General features: G+C 43.3%; 1 protein-coding gene across 2 annotated transcripts in view; it reads left to right on the forward strand.

Annotated features, from left to right (window-relative positions):
• Positions 1-2,242: 2,242 nt before the first annotated feature.
• The window catches only part of LOC149464504 (NXPE family member 1-like), a 40,963-nt gene continuing 26,324 nt past the window's right edge, over positions 2,243-16,881 (forward strand). Inside the window, exons 1-2 of one of the 2 annotated variants that reach the window (XM_089674474.1) lie at positions 2,275-2,357; positions 11,763-11,871. The gene's annotated coding sequence lies outside the window, so the exon portion shown is untranslated. Of the gene's footprint in view, positions 2,358-11,762; positions 11,872-16,881 lie in introns of both variants that reach the window. The other variant, XM_089674475.1, reaches the window with a different exon arrangement.

Here is a 16,881-nt window from a genome sequence, read left to right on the forward strand (position 1 = left end):
TGGACCGGATCGTCGTGGGATCGGAGCCAGGTAAGAAACAGCCCCTGCCCACCCCTGTACTTAGTGTCCCTTCCGTTGGAAGGGGGGGCGGCGTATACCGGCGTATAAGACGACCCCTGACTTTTGAGAAGATTTTCAAGGGGTAAAAAGTCATCTTATACGCCGGAAAATACGGTAAATTTATGACGAAATTTAATTTTTTCAATTTTTTTACTGGAAATGTTTAATAGCAAAAAGTCAAAAATATTGTTTTACTTCTCAAAATTGTCGGTCTTTTTATTTTTTTATAGCGAAAAAATAAAAAATGCACAGGCGATCAAATATCACCGAAAGAAAGCTCTACGGGAAAAAAAGGACGAAAATTTCATTTGGGTGCAACGCTGCATGACCGCGCAATTGTCAGTTAAAGTAACTGGCCTAAAATGGCCTGGTCAGGAAGGGGGATAAATCCTCAGGAGGGCAAGTGGTTAATCAATATTGATAGCTGTTGATAGCTGTTTACAAAAAATAAAAAGTCCTATTTTATAAACAGCAGTTATGTAATACTGATTTCTTAAAGGGAATGCAAACCTGTAAAGTGGGTTCAACTGGTTTTGTGCATGTTTTGTATCTGGACTTTTTTTTGGGTGAAGCAGTCTTGATATATCGCGTAGCACAAGATTCTTTTCATTTCTTTAACCAGTTCCCAACCACACTATAGCCCAAGGGCAGCTACAGCGCGGTTGTCTAGTTGATGGATGTCATTCCAGAACACGCGCCGCCAGTGGCGTGCACCCAGCGCCACTGGTGATTGCGGACACAGCGATCATGTGATACAGTAAACGGCCAATCATGGCGGCCTTTTACCATGTGATTAGCTGTGTCCAATGACACAGTAGATCACTGGTAAATACAGTTGCCGGTTATCAGCTACACTTTCCTCATGCTGTCACAGCGTGAGTAAAGTACTGCCGATAACCGGCAATTGTCAGCGAAGGGATCGGCACTGATCATCAGGGCACTGATGATCAGTGCCCATCAGTGCTACCCACTTGTATCCATCAGTGCCACCCGCCTGTGCCCTGCAGTGCCACCCACCTGTGCCCAGCAGTGCCACCCACCTGTGCCCACCAGTGCCACCCACCTGTGCCCATCAGTGCTGCCCATCAGTGCAGCATCATCACTGCCATTTCATCAGTACCACCTATCAGTGCCTCCTTTCAGTGCCCATCAATGCTGCCTATCCGTTCCACCTCATCAGTGCCCATCAGTGCTGCCTATCAGTGCAGCATCATCACTGCCAGCTCATCAGTGCCACCTCTCAATGCCGCCTATCAGTGCCTCCTTTCAGTGCCCATCAATGCTGCCTATCCGTTCCACCTCATCAGTGCTGCCTATCAGTGCCCATCAGTGCTGCCCATCAGTGCAGCATCATCACTGCCAGCTCATCAGTGTCACCTCTCAATGCCACCTATCAGTGCCTCCTTTCAGTGCCCATCAATGCTGCCTATCCGTTCCACCTCATCAGTGCCCATCAGTGCTGCCTATCAGTTCAGCATGATCACTGCCAGCTCATCAGTGCCACCTCTCAATGCCGCCTATCAGTGCCTCCTTTCAGTGCCCATCAATGCTGCCTATCCGTTCCACCTCATCAGTGCTGCCTATCAGTGCCCATCAGTGCTGCCCATCAGTGCAGCATCATCACTGCCAGCTCATCAGTGTCACCTCTCAATGCCACCTATCAGTGCCTCCTTTCAGTGCCCATCAGTGCTGCCTATCTGTGCCACCTCATCAGTTCACATCAGTGCTGCCTAACCGTGCACATCAGTGCTGCCTATCAGTGCCCACCAGTGCTGCCTATCAGTGCAGCCTCATCAACCCACATCAGTGATGGAGAAAAAATACCTGTTTGCAAAATTTAATAATAATTTTATAACAAAGAAAAACTTTTTTTTTTCAAATTCTTTGCTCTTTTTTTGTTTATAGCGCAAAAAATAAAACACCCAGTCGCGATTAAATACCACCAAAAAAAATCTCTATTTGTGTGAAAAAAATGATAAAAATTTCATATTGGTACAGTGTTGCATGACTGCGCAATTGTCATTAAAAGAGCGACAGCACTGAAAGCTGAAAATTGGCCTGGGCAGGAAGGGGGTAGAAGTGCCCGGGATTGAAGGGGTTAAACACATAGAAGATGAAATTCATAAAGTTGTCGCTAGATGTCTGTATTGGGGAGTGAAATGAAGCAGCACATGGCAGGGCATGTGTGTGCGTGTTGTGTGTTCCAGCTTTGATAGTACTTCGTATGTTCGCACTATTACTTCATGCTCACAGTTCTCTCTGACTTCATGTTCTGATCAGTTTCTGCAGATTAGATGGTAAGTCTTCTTTATTCTCCTTTTTCCTGGAAAACAACCCAAAGACAGTTCAATCCTTACAGCTGTTTGTTAATTCAGATTGAACCCAGCGACTTCTCTGTAGGACTCACATGGTAAGATCTGCCCAGTAGAGTTTCTGCATCTCATATACTGATCATAGCTGGGGATGAGAAAATCCATTTCAGGAGGAAACTTTCAATTATACCCCTTCAGCTACTTTTTATTTTGACTATTTTTTAAGATAGTTTTATGTCTTTTTTTTGCTGTTGTTTAAATCTGTTTTTCCTTGTTTTGTGTATTTGTTCCTTACTTTTTTTTGTTTTGTTTGTGCTGTTTTTTTTTTTTTTGGGGGGGGGGGATTGGATTTTCTTTTAAATGGTTAATGAGTGATTGTTTAAAAAAAAAAAAAAAGAGGTCCAAAGTAGTTAGAATGAGCTTTTCGCAGTTTTTTTTTTTGGGGGGGGGGGGGAGTTGGATTTTCTTTTAAGTGGTTAATGAGTGATTGTTTTTTGGAAATAAAAAAAAAGAGGTCCAGAATAGTTGGAAGGAGCTTTTTGCTTTTTTTATGGGGGGGGGGGGAGGTTTTTTGGATTTTTTTAAAGTGGTTAATGAGTAATTGTTTTTTTTTTTAAAAAAAGAGGTCCAAAATAGTTGGAAGGGGCTTTTCGCTGTTTTTTTTTGGGGGGGGTTGGATTTTCTTTTAAATGGTTAATGAGCGATTGTTTTTTGGAAATAAAAAAATGAGGTCAAGAATAGTTGGAAGGAGCCTTTCGCTGTAACAGGATAAATTTGCATCCTTAAATTATTTTGTTTTTTTTGTGCTGGTTTTTTTTTTGGGAGGGGGGGGTGGATTTTCATTTTAAGTGGTTAATGAGTGATTGTTTTTTGGAAAAAAAAGAGGTCCAGAATAGATGGAAGGAGCTTTTGGCTGTAACAGGATAAATTTGCATCCCTAAATTTTTTTGGTTTGTTTGTGCTGGGTTTTTTTTGGGGGGGGGGGTTGGATTTTTTTTTAAGTGGTTAATGAGTGATTGTTTTTTGGTTAAAAAAAAAAGAGGTCCAGAATAGTTGGAGGGAGCTTTTCGCTGTTTTTTTTTTGGGGGGGGGAGGGTTGGATTTTTTTTAAGTGGTTAATGAGTGATTGTTTTTTGGTAAAAAAAAAGAGGAAAGAGGTCCAGAATAGTTGGAAGGAGCTTTTCGCTGTAACAGGATACATTTGCATCCTTACATTTTCTTGGTTTGTTTGTGCTGGGTTTTTTTTTGGGGGGGGGGGTGGATTTTCATTTTAAGTGGTTAGTGAGTGATTGTTTTTTGGTAAAAAAAAAAAGAAGTCCAGAATAGTTGGAAAGAGCTTTTCGCTGTAACAGGATAAATTTGCATCCTTAAATTTTTTTGGTTTGTTTGTGCTGTTTTTTTTTTTTGGGGGGGGGGTTGGATTTTTTTAAGTGGTTAATGAGTAATTGTTTTTTGGTTAAAAAAAAAAAAAGAGGTCCAGAATAGTTGGAGGGAGCTTTTCGCTGTTGTTTTTTGGGGGGGGAGGTTGGATTTTTTTTTAAGTGGTTAATGAGTGATTGTTTTTTGGAAAAAAAAGAGGTCCAGAATAATTGGAAGGAGCTTTTTGCTGTAACAGGGCAAATTTGCAGTTAACCCGTCGGCTTCCACCAAGTTTTAATTGAAACGTTTACAGTTCACATCCTCTCCTCTAGCATTTCTGATCATTACGAAGTGTCTGTAACACTCGTTGCCACGTCAAGACTGAATTCTAAAATTTGGTAGCCCTCCACAGAGTCAAGGACTCATTTAGTTTCTGATTTAAGCTGGGTTCACACTGATGTTGTGTGGAATTTGCAGCGTTTTCTGTGCAAATTCTGCACCGCATCAGAATTTATTTATTTCAGGTACTTATAAAGCGCCATCAATTTACGCAGCACTTTACATATATATTGTACATTCACATCAGTCCCTAACCCTCAAGGGGTGTACAATCTAAGGTCCCTAACTCACATTCATACATACACATACAGTGGGGATCGAAAGTTTGGGCACCCCAGCTAAACATTTGTATTAATGTGCATAAAGAAGCCAAGGAAAGATGGAAAAATCTCCAAAAGGCATCAAATTACAGATTAGACATTCTTATAATATGTCAACAAAAGTTAGATTTTATTTCCATCATTTACACTTTCAAAATAACAGAAAACAAAAAAATGGTGTCTGCAAAAGTTTGGGCACCCTGCAGAGTTAATATCTTGTACTGCCCCCTTTGGCAAGTATCACAGCTTGTAAACGCTTTTTGTAGCCAGCCAAGAGTCTTTCAATTCTTGTTTGAGGTATCTTTGCCCATTCTTCCTTACAAAAGTCTTCCAGTTCTTTGAGATTTCTGGGCTGTCTGTCATGCACTGCTCTTTTAAGGTCTATCCATAGATTTTCAACTATGTTGAGGTCAGGAGATTGTGAAGGCCATGGCAAAACCTTCAGTTTACGCCTCTTGATGTAATCCCCCGTGGATTTCGAGGTGTGTTTAGGATCATTATCCATTTGTAGAAGCCATCCTCTCTTTAACTTCAGCTTTTTCACAGATGGCATCAAGTTACCATCCAAAATTTGCTGAAATTTTATTGAATCCATTTTTCCTTCTACTCGTGAGATTTTCCCTGTGCCACTGGCTGCAACACAACCCCAAAGCATGATTGATCCAACTCCATGCTTAACAGTTGGACAGAGATTCTTTTCATTAAATTCTGTGCCCCTTCTTCTCCAAACGTACCTTTGCTCATTCCGGCCAAAAAGTTCAATTTTAACCTCATCGGTCCACAGAACTTGTTTCCAAAATGCATCAGGCTTGTCTATATGTTCATTTGCAAAGTTCAAACGATGATTTTTGTGGAGAGGACGTAGAAGAGGTTTTCTTCTGATGACTCTTCCATGAAGACCATATTTGTACAAGTATCTCTTTATAGTGGAATAGTGTACCACAACTCCAGTGTCTGCCAGATCTTTCTGGAGGGATCGTGCAGTCAAACGTGGGTTTTGAATTGTTTTTCTCACAATCCTGCGAGCTGTTCTGTCTGATATTTTTCTTGGTCTTCCAGATCTTGCTTTAACTTCCACTGTTCCTGATGACTGCCATTTCTTAATTACATTCCGAACAGAGGATATTGACATCTGAAAACACTTTGCTATCTTCTTATAGCCTTCTCCAGCTTTGTGAGTGTCAACTATTTTCAGTTTCAGTTTTCTAGACAACTGCTTAGAAGAACCCATGGTGCTGATTGTTGGGGCAAGGTCAGATGAGTCTGGGCATTTAAAACCTTTGAGATTGACATAACCTGGTCTTCCCAGACGATGATTGAGAACAATCCATGACACTGGCAGGTCTCAGCTTTGCAAAGGGGGCAGTGCATGCTATAAATTCTGCAGGGTGCCCAAACTTTTGCAGACGCCATTTTTTTGTTTTCTGTTATTTTGAAAGTGTAAATGATGGAAATAAAATCTAACTTTTGTTGACATATTATAAGAATGTCTAATCTGTAATTTGATGCCTTTTGGAGATTTTTCCACCTTTCCTTGGCTTCTTTATGCACATTAATACAAATTTTTAGCTGGGGTGCCCAAACTTTCGATCCCCACTGTACTAGGGAAAATTCAGACAGGATCCATTTAACCTCCCTGGCGGTTTTCCCGAGTGTAGCTCGGGGTAAAGTTTCAGTACCACAAGCGGTAACCCCCTGAGCTACACTCGGGCTTACCATGCGGCGCTGCTCCGGGATCCCTCGATCACTTACCTTGTCCTGCGCTCCCGCGATGTCCCTCCTGCAGTGTCCCCGGCAATGTAATCCGGCGGATGCCAGCATCTGTCTTCTGGGTTCCGTCCCCTGCGAGTGTCGGGACGTACGGGGATGGAACGGTGGGAAATTTGAAAATGACAAAAGTGACATTCACTAAAATCTGATAGTATTCCATTACTGTATCAAACCATTTCACATACATTTTGTCCCGAGTGCTTTGTCCTGCACCCTGCCTGCATTTTTACTGTTCTTTCTGCCTGAAAACTGAGAAACGTCCATGGCGTCCAAAAAGCGTCCCTTTAGGTCAAAAGCGGTTTTAGACCGGCTAGAGAACAGCGATAGTAAATCAGAACCACTTGCAGAATTGAGTGATAATGATTCGTGGAGGAAATTCATCATCAGACACTGAAAACGATTCTGCGACTTTGCTCAGTGATGTGCGAACTTGGCGCTATATTTCAAATTTCAGTGTTTTTGGTTTGATTATATTATTGAATTAAATGTATTATTATTATATTTATTATTTTTTATGATTATTTATTAAATTATAATTTATGATTTTGTGTTTCAAGTTTTATCATACCCGGGATGTTTACTAGACTCTTGTTCGGACAGATTTCAGTGAGTTATTCCTAAGAATTACAGGTCTACAATAAAAAAAATACATATTTCCATGCAAAAAAAATGTACCACTTTGAGCACAGAAATATGAACATAATCAGACCGCTAGGGAGGTTAATCCACCAGCATGTCTTTGGAGTGTGGGAGGAAACCGGAGTACCATATCCACCATCACCAGGCATGCACGCTCACCTCACCAATTGACCCACATCACAGAGGTCAAAACAGCAATAATTCTGTATCCTGTACATCTGTATCCAGTGACCAGATGTATCCTGGTCACTGGGAGCTCCACATCACCAACATCAGTACAGGTATCATATATAAGTAAACAAGAGAGAGGGACTCCTCATAGTGCAGTAAAGTTATTTTTATTAAAAAAAACATAAGAAGCTAAAAAATGCACTCACAAAGGAAAAGGGTACCCTGATGAAGTCACGTGATGCGTGACGCAACGCGTCGGACAGAAGCATGGTGACGTCATTTCCGCTTGCGGCTATGATCGCCGCCAACAAATGCCGTTTGAGGGCGTTTGCAGCCCTTTTCCTTTGTGAGTGCTTGTGGATATCACACGAGGTCAGTAAAGGAGAAGAGTCATTGACATGCTATTCACCTATATGGGCTGTTACTTTGCACTTTATTTATGATAAATGAATTTCACTATATTTGCCTTATTTATTGTATGTTATTGGTCCAATACGTTTTATACCCTGTGATAGGGGGGTGTTTTTTCTGTTTATGTGGATCTCATGCACACCAGTTATTATAGTGCAATATACACTGTCACTGTATTTATTTATTTTTTATTTTTTGTGAGGACTGTTACGTTGCACTTTATTGATGGTAAATTAATTTCACTTTATTTACTTCATCCACTGTATGTCATTGATCCAATACGTTATATACCCCGTCGTAGGGGGGTGTTTCTTCTGTTTATGTGGACCTCATTCACACCAGTTAGCACAGTAATATACTGCATTTATTTTTTGTTTATTTTTTGCAGACGTTATTTACATGCCTGCTGGGTCTGTAACCCTTGTTTTTATGGGAGTAGCTACTTGGCTGTTTTTGAATTTTGTAAATAAATATCTAATTACTACACTATGGAAGTTCTATCTTTGACTTCTTTTTGAGCCATTTGAAGACCCCTTAAAGATGTGTTTGATCGTTTATATGATTTCGGTGGGAGCTGTTCCTGTGTCCACTTAACCGCTTCCAGTCCGAACACTTTTACCCCCTTCCTGCCCAGGCCAATTTGCAGCTTTCAGTGCTATCACAGTTTGAATGACAATTGCGCGGTCATGCAACACTGTACCCATATGAATTTTTTAGCATTTTTTGAGACAGATAAAACTTTATTTTGGTGGTATTTATTCACCCCTCGGATTTTTATTTTTTTTGCTATGTAAATTAAAATGTCCAAAAATGTTGAAAAAAAGTGTTTTTCTTATAAAATTTTGCAAATAAATAATATTTCATCATAAATCTTGGCCAAAATTTATTCCGTTATCTTTTTAGTAAAAAAAAAAAAAATAACCCAAATTAGTTTATAACCAAAAATTATAATTTTTAAACTTTTTTTTTTATTTTTTATATTATTATTTATGTTTTTTTTACTTACTGTCACCCTAGCAGTACAGTGTCACCATGGTGACACTATACTACTTGTGGGGGGTGATGAAGATTTTTTTTTACATACTGTCACCCTAGCAGTACAGTGTCACCATGGTGACACTATACTACTTGTGGGGGGTGGTGAAGACTTTTTTTTACATACTGTCACCCTAGCAGTACAGTGTCACCATGGTGACACTATACTACTTGTGGGGGGTGATGAAGATTTTTTTTTTTTTACACTGATTGCTTTTACACCCATAAAGGCTGTAAAAGCAATAATTTCTCCTTCTCTCTAGCTGCATTCTTGCAGCCATTGAGAACTACTGTGTGAGCTGTGATTGGTCAGAGCTTGTCACATGGTACATGTCTGTTGTGAATAGTCTTGTACCATGTGACCTTTGTGATCATTCACAGATTTCACACGAAGTAAGCAATGTCAGAAGTGACATCTTGCTTACTACTCTGCATGTGATCACTGATTGGTCAATCGGTGATCACATGATCGGGACCTCACACAGAGGTCCGCACCCCTTTTGATAACATGCTTGGCACGAAACGCGTCGAGGAGCCATACGTCATGATGTCACGCCGCCAGAGCCACACATAGGTCCGGTGGCCATTTTGGAGAGTGGCGGATCAGTTTTATTACCAGGAATATTTGTCATTTTTGCTTGCTTGGCGCAACTTTTTATATGTTACTTTGCCGGGTGATCATCTGAACTAATAAATTAGTATTTTACACTACTACACTATGAGGCATTTTTTATCATTGGCTCTAATCTGAGCTAAGATCACAGAGACCCCCCAGAGGAAGCGTGGCTGCAGAGGAAGCTTGTGTCCAGAGGAGGGATCCTTGTCCCAGGCTGGCTGACAGATCTACCTAAAGGGGCTCCCTACAGTCATATTCTGCTTAATGCGCATACGTTATGTGCATCTGGTGAGTGCGCATTTTATACAAATATCACACGGATTTTCACCAGAAGTCGCAATTGATTATACGTGAATGAAACACTAATTTGCTGACCTGACCACGTCAAGCCTGAACACTTATCTTAATTACAGTCTTTTGATTTTATCACGCTCCTATTTTGTGCTTTATGATGCACCACATTCACTTAATAGTTATATAATATTATTTATTGTTTTGGCGATATTATTTATTGGTGACCATTGATTATCATAAACGTATACAGCGCTGCACTTTTCTATTGACATAGTAAACAATGTAAATGAAAGTAAAGATCAGTTCTCTTTGCTTTCACTGTGGGAGCAGAGAGAACTGATGCTGCAGTCTGTGAGTTTTATGTACACTTACAGAATGCAGTGCCAGGCACCCCAGTGTCCTCAATCACTGTCCCCAGCATAGGAACAATGAAGTGTGCAGCCAGCTACAAAGAATGGCATAAATATATACTCCTGCTCTGGAGGATGGGCTCCACAGAGGTTTAGAACCACAAGTAGGTTGCCTAGAAGCTTCACACCTTGCTGCCCTCAAAGGACCAGAGGGATCCAGAGTACTGAATGCAAAGAAATACACAGAATGTGCACTGGCCTAGTGCATTACCTTTTAAAAGATCATTTATTATGTAAAAAAGTGGTAATATACTCACAAAGGAACAAATATCAAGGACACATCATGTAAAGTACAGCAAGGTCCAGTCACACTGGATGACATTTGTAATGGGTCTCCTAGACCTCCAAATGGCTGATGAGTTTCGAGGACTTGCCTCTTCCTCAGAGGCGATAACTGTAATGTCAGGACTCTCCCTTATATACACGACCCCTGTCATCTGTCCCAGTGCTCACAATAACACCACCATACAGCATACCAATGTCCTGATCACCATCATACCCCACACCATACCCTGATCACCACCATACAGCATACCAATGTCCTGATCACCACCATACCCCACACCATACCCTGATCACCGGCATACAGCAAACCAATGTCCTGATCACCACCGTACCCCACACCATACCCTGATCACCGCCATACAGCATACCAATGTCCTGATCACCACCATACCCCACACCATACCCTGATCACCGCCATACCCCATACCAATGTCCTGATCACCACCGTACCCCACACCATACCCTGATCACTGCAATACAGCATACCAATGTCCTGATCACCACCATACCCCACACCATACCCTGATCACCGCCATACAGCATACCAATGTCCTGATCACCACCATACCCTGATCACCGGCATACAGCATACCAATGTCCTGATCACCACCGTACCCCACACCATACCCTGATCACTGCAATACAGCATACCAATGTCCTGATCACCACCATACCCCACACCATACCCTGATCACTGCAATACAGCATACCAATGTCCAGATCACCACCGTACCCCACACCATACCCTGATCACCGCCATACAGCATACCAATGTCCTGATCACCTCCATACCCCACACCATACCCTGATCACCGCCATACAGCATACCAATGTCCTGATCACCACCGTACCCCACACCATACCCTGATCACCGCCATACCCCATACCAATGTCCTGATCACCACCGTACCCCACACCATACCCTGATCACTGCAATACAGCATACCAATGTCCAAATCACCACCGTACCCCACACCATACCCTGATCACCGCCATACAGCATACCAATGTCCTGATCACCACCGTACCCCACACCATACCCTGATCACCGCCATACAGCATACCAATGTCCTGATCACCACCGTACCCCACACCATACCCTGATCACCGCCATACAGCATACCAATGTCCTGATCACCACCGTACCCCACACCAGCGCCCTGATCACCGCCATACAGCATACCAATGTCCTGATCACCACCATTCCCCACACCAGCGCCCTGATCACCGGCATACAGTATACCAATGTCCTGATCACCACCATACAGCATACCAATGTCCTGATCACCACCATACCCCACACCAGCGCCCTGATCACCGCCATACAGCATACCAATGTCCTGATCACCACCATACCCTACACCAGCGCCCTGATCACTACCATACATAGTTACATAGTTAGTTTGGCTGAAAAAAGACAAAAGGCCATCAAATTCAACCATTGAAAAAAAAAGTTAGAATTCTACACCCACAGTTGATCCAGAGGAAGGCAAAAAAACCAGCAAAGCATGATCCAATTTGCTCCTGCAGGGAAAAAATTCCTTCCTAATCCCCCAAGAGGCAATTGGATATTCCCTGGATCAACTTTACCTATACAGCAGAGTTGAGAGGCAGAAACAGCACAAGGAGCCACTCATTCGCTCACTCAGTTCATGTGCTGACAAGAAGCATGCTGATAGGAGAAGAGAGCAGAGCGATAGAAAGATTAATTAGCTCATCTCCTTTCACTGCCCAATCACAGGCTAGGGTGGATCCTGGACTTTCTGGGCTCAAAAGAAGTGGAATGAATGATGCTGATCATCAGACTGAGGACTGAAAAAAGGAATACTGGAGAAATTTCTGGTTTGAAGGTGAATATTGCAGCAAAAGTGGGTTTTACCTTTTATTGGGGTATTAAATCTTATCTTGTTCTATTTGGCGGAGGTTCTGCTTTAACCACTTGCCTACCAGGCACTTATACCCCCTTATTTACCAGGCCAATTTTCAGCTTTCAGCGCTGCCGCACTTTGATTGACAATTGCGCGGTCATGCAACATTGTACCCATATGAAATTTTGATCATTTTTTTCTCACAAATAGAGCTTTCTTTTGGTGGTATTTAATCGCCACTGGGCGCTTTACTTTTTGCGCTATAAATTAAAAACTGCAAAAAATTTGAAAAAAAAAAAAAAAGTTTCTTTGTTTCTATTATAAAATTTTTCAAACAGGTATTTTTTCTCCTTCACTGATGTACGTTGATGAGGCAGCACTGATGGGCACTGATAGGCGGCACTGATGGGCACTGATAGGCAGCACTAAAGGGCACTGATAGGCAGTACTAATGAGGTGGCACGGATAGGCGGCACTGATAGACAGCACTGATGAGGTGTCACGGATAGGCGGCACTAATATGCAGCACTGATAGGCGGCACTGATAGGTGACACTGATGATGGGTACTGATAGACGGCACTGACTGGCATCACTGCTGGGCACTGACTGGCGGCACTGACTGGCACAACCGCTGGGCACTGACTGGTGGCACTGACTGGCAGCACTGCTGGGCTGCACTGGTGGGTGGCACTGGTGGGCAGCACTGGTGGGTGGGCACAGGTGGGTGGCACTGGTGGGCACAGGTGGGTGGCACTGGTGGGCACAGGTGGGTGGGCACAGGTGGGTGGCACTGCTGGGCACAGGTAGGTGGCACTTCTGGGCACAGGTGTGTGACACTGCAGAGTGGCACAGGTGGGTGCACTGCTGGGCACAGGTGGGCGGAGCTAGTGGGCGCACTGCTGGGCACAGGTGGGCGGAACTTGTGGGTGGCACTGCTGGGCACCGATCATCAGGGCACTGATCATCAGTGGCCCTGATGATCGGTGCCGATCCCCGCTCTGACAACTGCCGGTTCTCGGCAGTACTTTCCTCACGATCTGACAGCGTGAGGAAAGTGCAGCCGAGAACTGGCACTTGCATTTCCCTGTGATCAGCGTGTCATTGGACACCGCTGATCACGTGGTAAAAGGCCGGTATGATTGGCCTTTTACCACATCTCGTGATCAGCTGTGTCCGTAGGACACAGCAATCACGGAGATCGCCGGGTGCGCGCCCCCTGGGGCGCGCAGGAGAGCGCGTTCTGGGGGGACGTCATATGACGTCCACCCAGAACTGGCCGGCCGCAGTGCAGCCGTCATTCGGCTATCTGCGGTCGGCAACTAGTTAACTGAAAATAAGGACAGTGTTTCAACTGTGCAATGTGAAATACATGACTATGGAAGATCATATTGTTTATTAAGATGAAATGTGCAGTAATCCCCAATTAAACCTGTTCATATAAAAGGATTTTATATATATATATATATATATATATATATATACAGGAAATTCTAGAATTAAAAGTATAGGTGTGGTTCATGTGTCATGCACCGCCTCACCAAATTGCTCAACTTTAGTGTTTATGTACACAGGGCGTTTGGAAAACTCTTCTGAATGATGGAAACTGACTGCTAGAAAACGTAGGTTAAAAAACGTCTAATTAGCCGCGTTTGTAAGGCTCATGTACACTGCAGCTGATAAACTCACATTTAGGAGCTTTTCTGGGGTTTTTTCAGCAGCCCCTGAACTCTCCCTAATGTTTTCCTATGTGTCCATGTACACATCTTCGTTTACAGGCAGTTGAGTTTACAGTCGTTTTTTTGAACGCACCAAACTTGCGTTCAGAAGTAGATTTTATCAGCGTTTTAAACACCAAATGCTTGTAAACACGTGTAAACGCGGCTAACTGCATTTATAAGCGTTTGCATTTGAACTTTTTTTTTAACTCTTCCATTTCCAGATGCTGTCCGGAGCCTTTTTTCACCATGAAAAATGCATGCAAAGCGTTTTCCCGGTAGTCAAATGGACCTGGTACACCATACTTTGAGGTTTCACATGAAAGAAAATATGTTAGTCACTGCTGCAATAATTTCTTCACAGAAATGAGCTGGAACACATCCAAACACCACAAACAAAAAGACAGCTAATCTCAACAAATACTGCTCTCTCTGCTTCTGCTCTCTCTATTTCTCTCAAAATGTCTGTAATAGTTAATTTTTTTCATTCTGGGCATTTTGGAAGGTCTCCTGAGGTTATCTTTAAAAAATGCTTCTAAACGCAAACGTGCATAAACGCGGTATGCAAATTGGGCTAAACAGACATTTTTTAACCTACGTTTTCCAGCAGTAAGTTTCCATCGTTCAGAAGTGTCCCGTGTACAAGGAGCCTACATGTTTAGCCGCGTTAATGCACTTTTGCATTTAGAAGCGTTTTTAAAACCTCAGGAGACCTTCCCAAATGCCCAGAATGCACTGAAAAATAGTAAATTCACTAAAAAAGACTCCTAGAATACAGCACTAGTTATTTTATCAAGTCATGCGGTATTTTAGTAGTGAAAAGCATGCATTAATGTTTCAGCTGTCAGCAGGATTCCCACTGACAGCTGAATGTAAAAGAAAGAATTGCCAGCAATTAAAAAATAATAAAAAACGGCGTGGGGTCCCCCCCTTCCATCCATACCAAGCCCTTCGGGTCTGGTATAGATTTTGAGTGGAAGCCCCACGCCAAAATTAAAAAAACAAAATGGCGTGGGGTTCCCCCCCAAAATTCATACCAGACCCTTATCCGAGCATGCAGCCGGCAGGTCAGGAAAGGGGGTGGCGAGTGAGCGTGAGTGCCCCCCCCTGAACCATAACCAGGCCACATGCCCTCTACATGGGGGGTGCTTTGGAGTAGGGGGAGCTTCCCCCCAAAGCACCTTGTCCCCATGTTGGCCTTTTCCCCACAACTCTAGGCTGTGGTTGTGGGAGTCTGCGGGTGGGGGGGCTTATCGGAATCTGGAAGCCCCCTTTAGCAAGAGGGTCCCCAGATCACAACCCCCACACGTGAATGAGTATGGGGTACATGGTACAGCTACCCATTCACAAAAAAAACTGTATTGTGGAAAAAAGACAGGAGTAATTATTTGACAAGTCTTTTATTGAAAGAATGTCCCCCTAAGTAAATCCAACATCAATCACGATGTCACAATGTCTGCCGCCACCGCCGCCGCAATAGGGGATCATGGGGCCCCTGTGTCCTTGCCCACACTCAAAGCACACCCAAAAAAGCCTATAAAAAAGGTACCAGGGGCATTTTTATGGGGCCCCCTACTCACCCCGGGCCCTGGGGCAGAGCCCGAGTGCTCAAATGGTCAGTCCGCCCCTGCCCAGGACCCATAGTCATGGGATAATGGTACAAATAAACAGTGCAAGATGAATATATTGGATACTGAAAAATTGTAACCAAGGAAGAACCTGGTAACATCCAGTAGGTGTGCTAAAACTATGGAAATGACCTTCTTATAGAAGGTAGCTTGAAGGTATGCCTAACCTCAGCAGTTTAATTGCTAGCTACAAGATGTAGCCTGAGAAGACAAACAATAGAATAAAAACTACAGAGACAAAAAGATGTGAAAGATAAGAGCACAGCAGAGCCAACTATGCAGGCACAGACTTGGCTATAGCAGGTGGGTAGGAAACAAAACACAGACACAGTCACAGAGAGTAGAAGTGCAGAAAAGAGCCAGCGTGGGGGAGAAAAGGAGGGTCCTTTAGGGTGGCACGCCCAAATATAAATGTAGTTTACCATGGTAAGAATACCATCTCAGCAAAGTCAGGGGGGAGGCAGTGTCTGATCCATGGCTTCCAAGTTATTTTGAATTTCTCGATCTGATCCTTTCCAAAGCTTCCATTTTGGCATGTATGATGGCACGGTACATCCTATGCTTAGTCTCAGCCAAGGTTAAAGAGGGGGACTGCCATGCCTGAGCTATAGTTGTTTAGCGGCTGTCAGAAGCTGGATAAGGAGTTTAAATTGTCTGCGGGTTAATAGCGCAGGTTGGAAATGAAGAAGAGCAGTGGTAGGGTCAGGTGGCAGGGTTGCCTCAAAGAGAATAGAGGCGAGCGCAAAGATTTATTTCCAAAATGAGTGAGCCACCGGACATTCCCACCAATTGGGCCAGAATGTGCCCAAGTGCGGACAGTTGCGGAAACAGAGTTTCCGAGCTATTCGGAGCAAATATAGCAATCCTATTAGAAACGAGATACCATCTAGTCAAGACTTTATAGTTAGCTTCCAACGCAACTATGCTGGGTGAGGGAGCATTGGTAGCTTGCCAAATCTCCTTCCAATCAGTCCAATGGGTGCCCCAAATCTTTTGCCCATTTCTCAACATAAGATGGAGTGTCATGGTTAGGCTTAAAAAGGATCTTTTTATAGAAGGACAAGACTAGGCCTCTGGCGTGTGGGTCTTTAAGGCAGGTGCTTTCAAACTGGGAGAGATGTGTCAGTACTCCGTGGTCAGTGATGTAGGGGGAATAAAAGTGCTTTATCTGTAAATAGCACAGGAGACCGAAGGATTTGCAAAGGGTGGGGAGAGCTTGAAAAGAGGAAGCATAGACCAATTTGCAGAAGCATATAAGGCCTGTAGCATTCCTTGTGTGAAATGTGTCAGGACTTTCCCAGGCTGGATAAAAGGCAGGGTTTTTGAAAAAGGAAAGCAACGGGTTATGAGCAGATTGTAATCCGTATTCAGTCTTGAATTTATCCCAAATAGACAGAAATTGTTTAAAGATAGGGTTGCGCAGAGAAGCTCGGTCCGCCGGCCTAAGTCACAGCAGGTTAGCAACTGTCAAAGGATTGCAATCAACTGACTCTATAGACACCCATAAGGGAGTTTCGCCTACAGCGTGGTACTTGGGCAGTTGTGTTAGGTGAGCCGCAGAGTAGTAGCAGGAGAAACTGCGTAGACCCAGTCCTCCGCAAGGCTTAGGAAGATATAATGTGGAGCTGGGTATTCTCGTTTTTTTCGC

Source organism: Staurois parvus, unplaced genomic scaffold (assembly GCF_062004578.1).
Source record: "Staurois parvus isolate SC_StPar_1 unplaced genomic scaffold, SC_StPar_1.0 ptg000151l, whole genome shotgun sequence".
NCBI lineage: Eukaryota > Metazoa > Chordata > Amphibia > Anura > Ranidae > Staurois > Staurois parvus.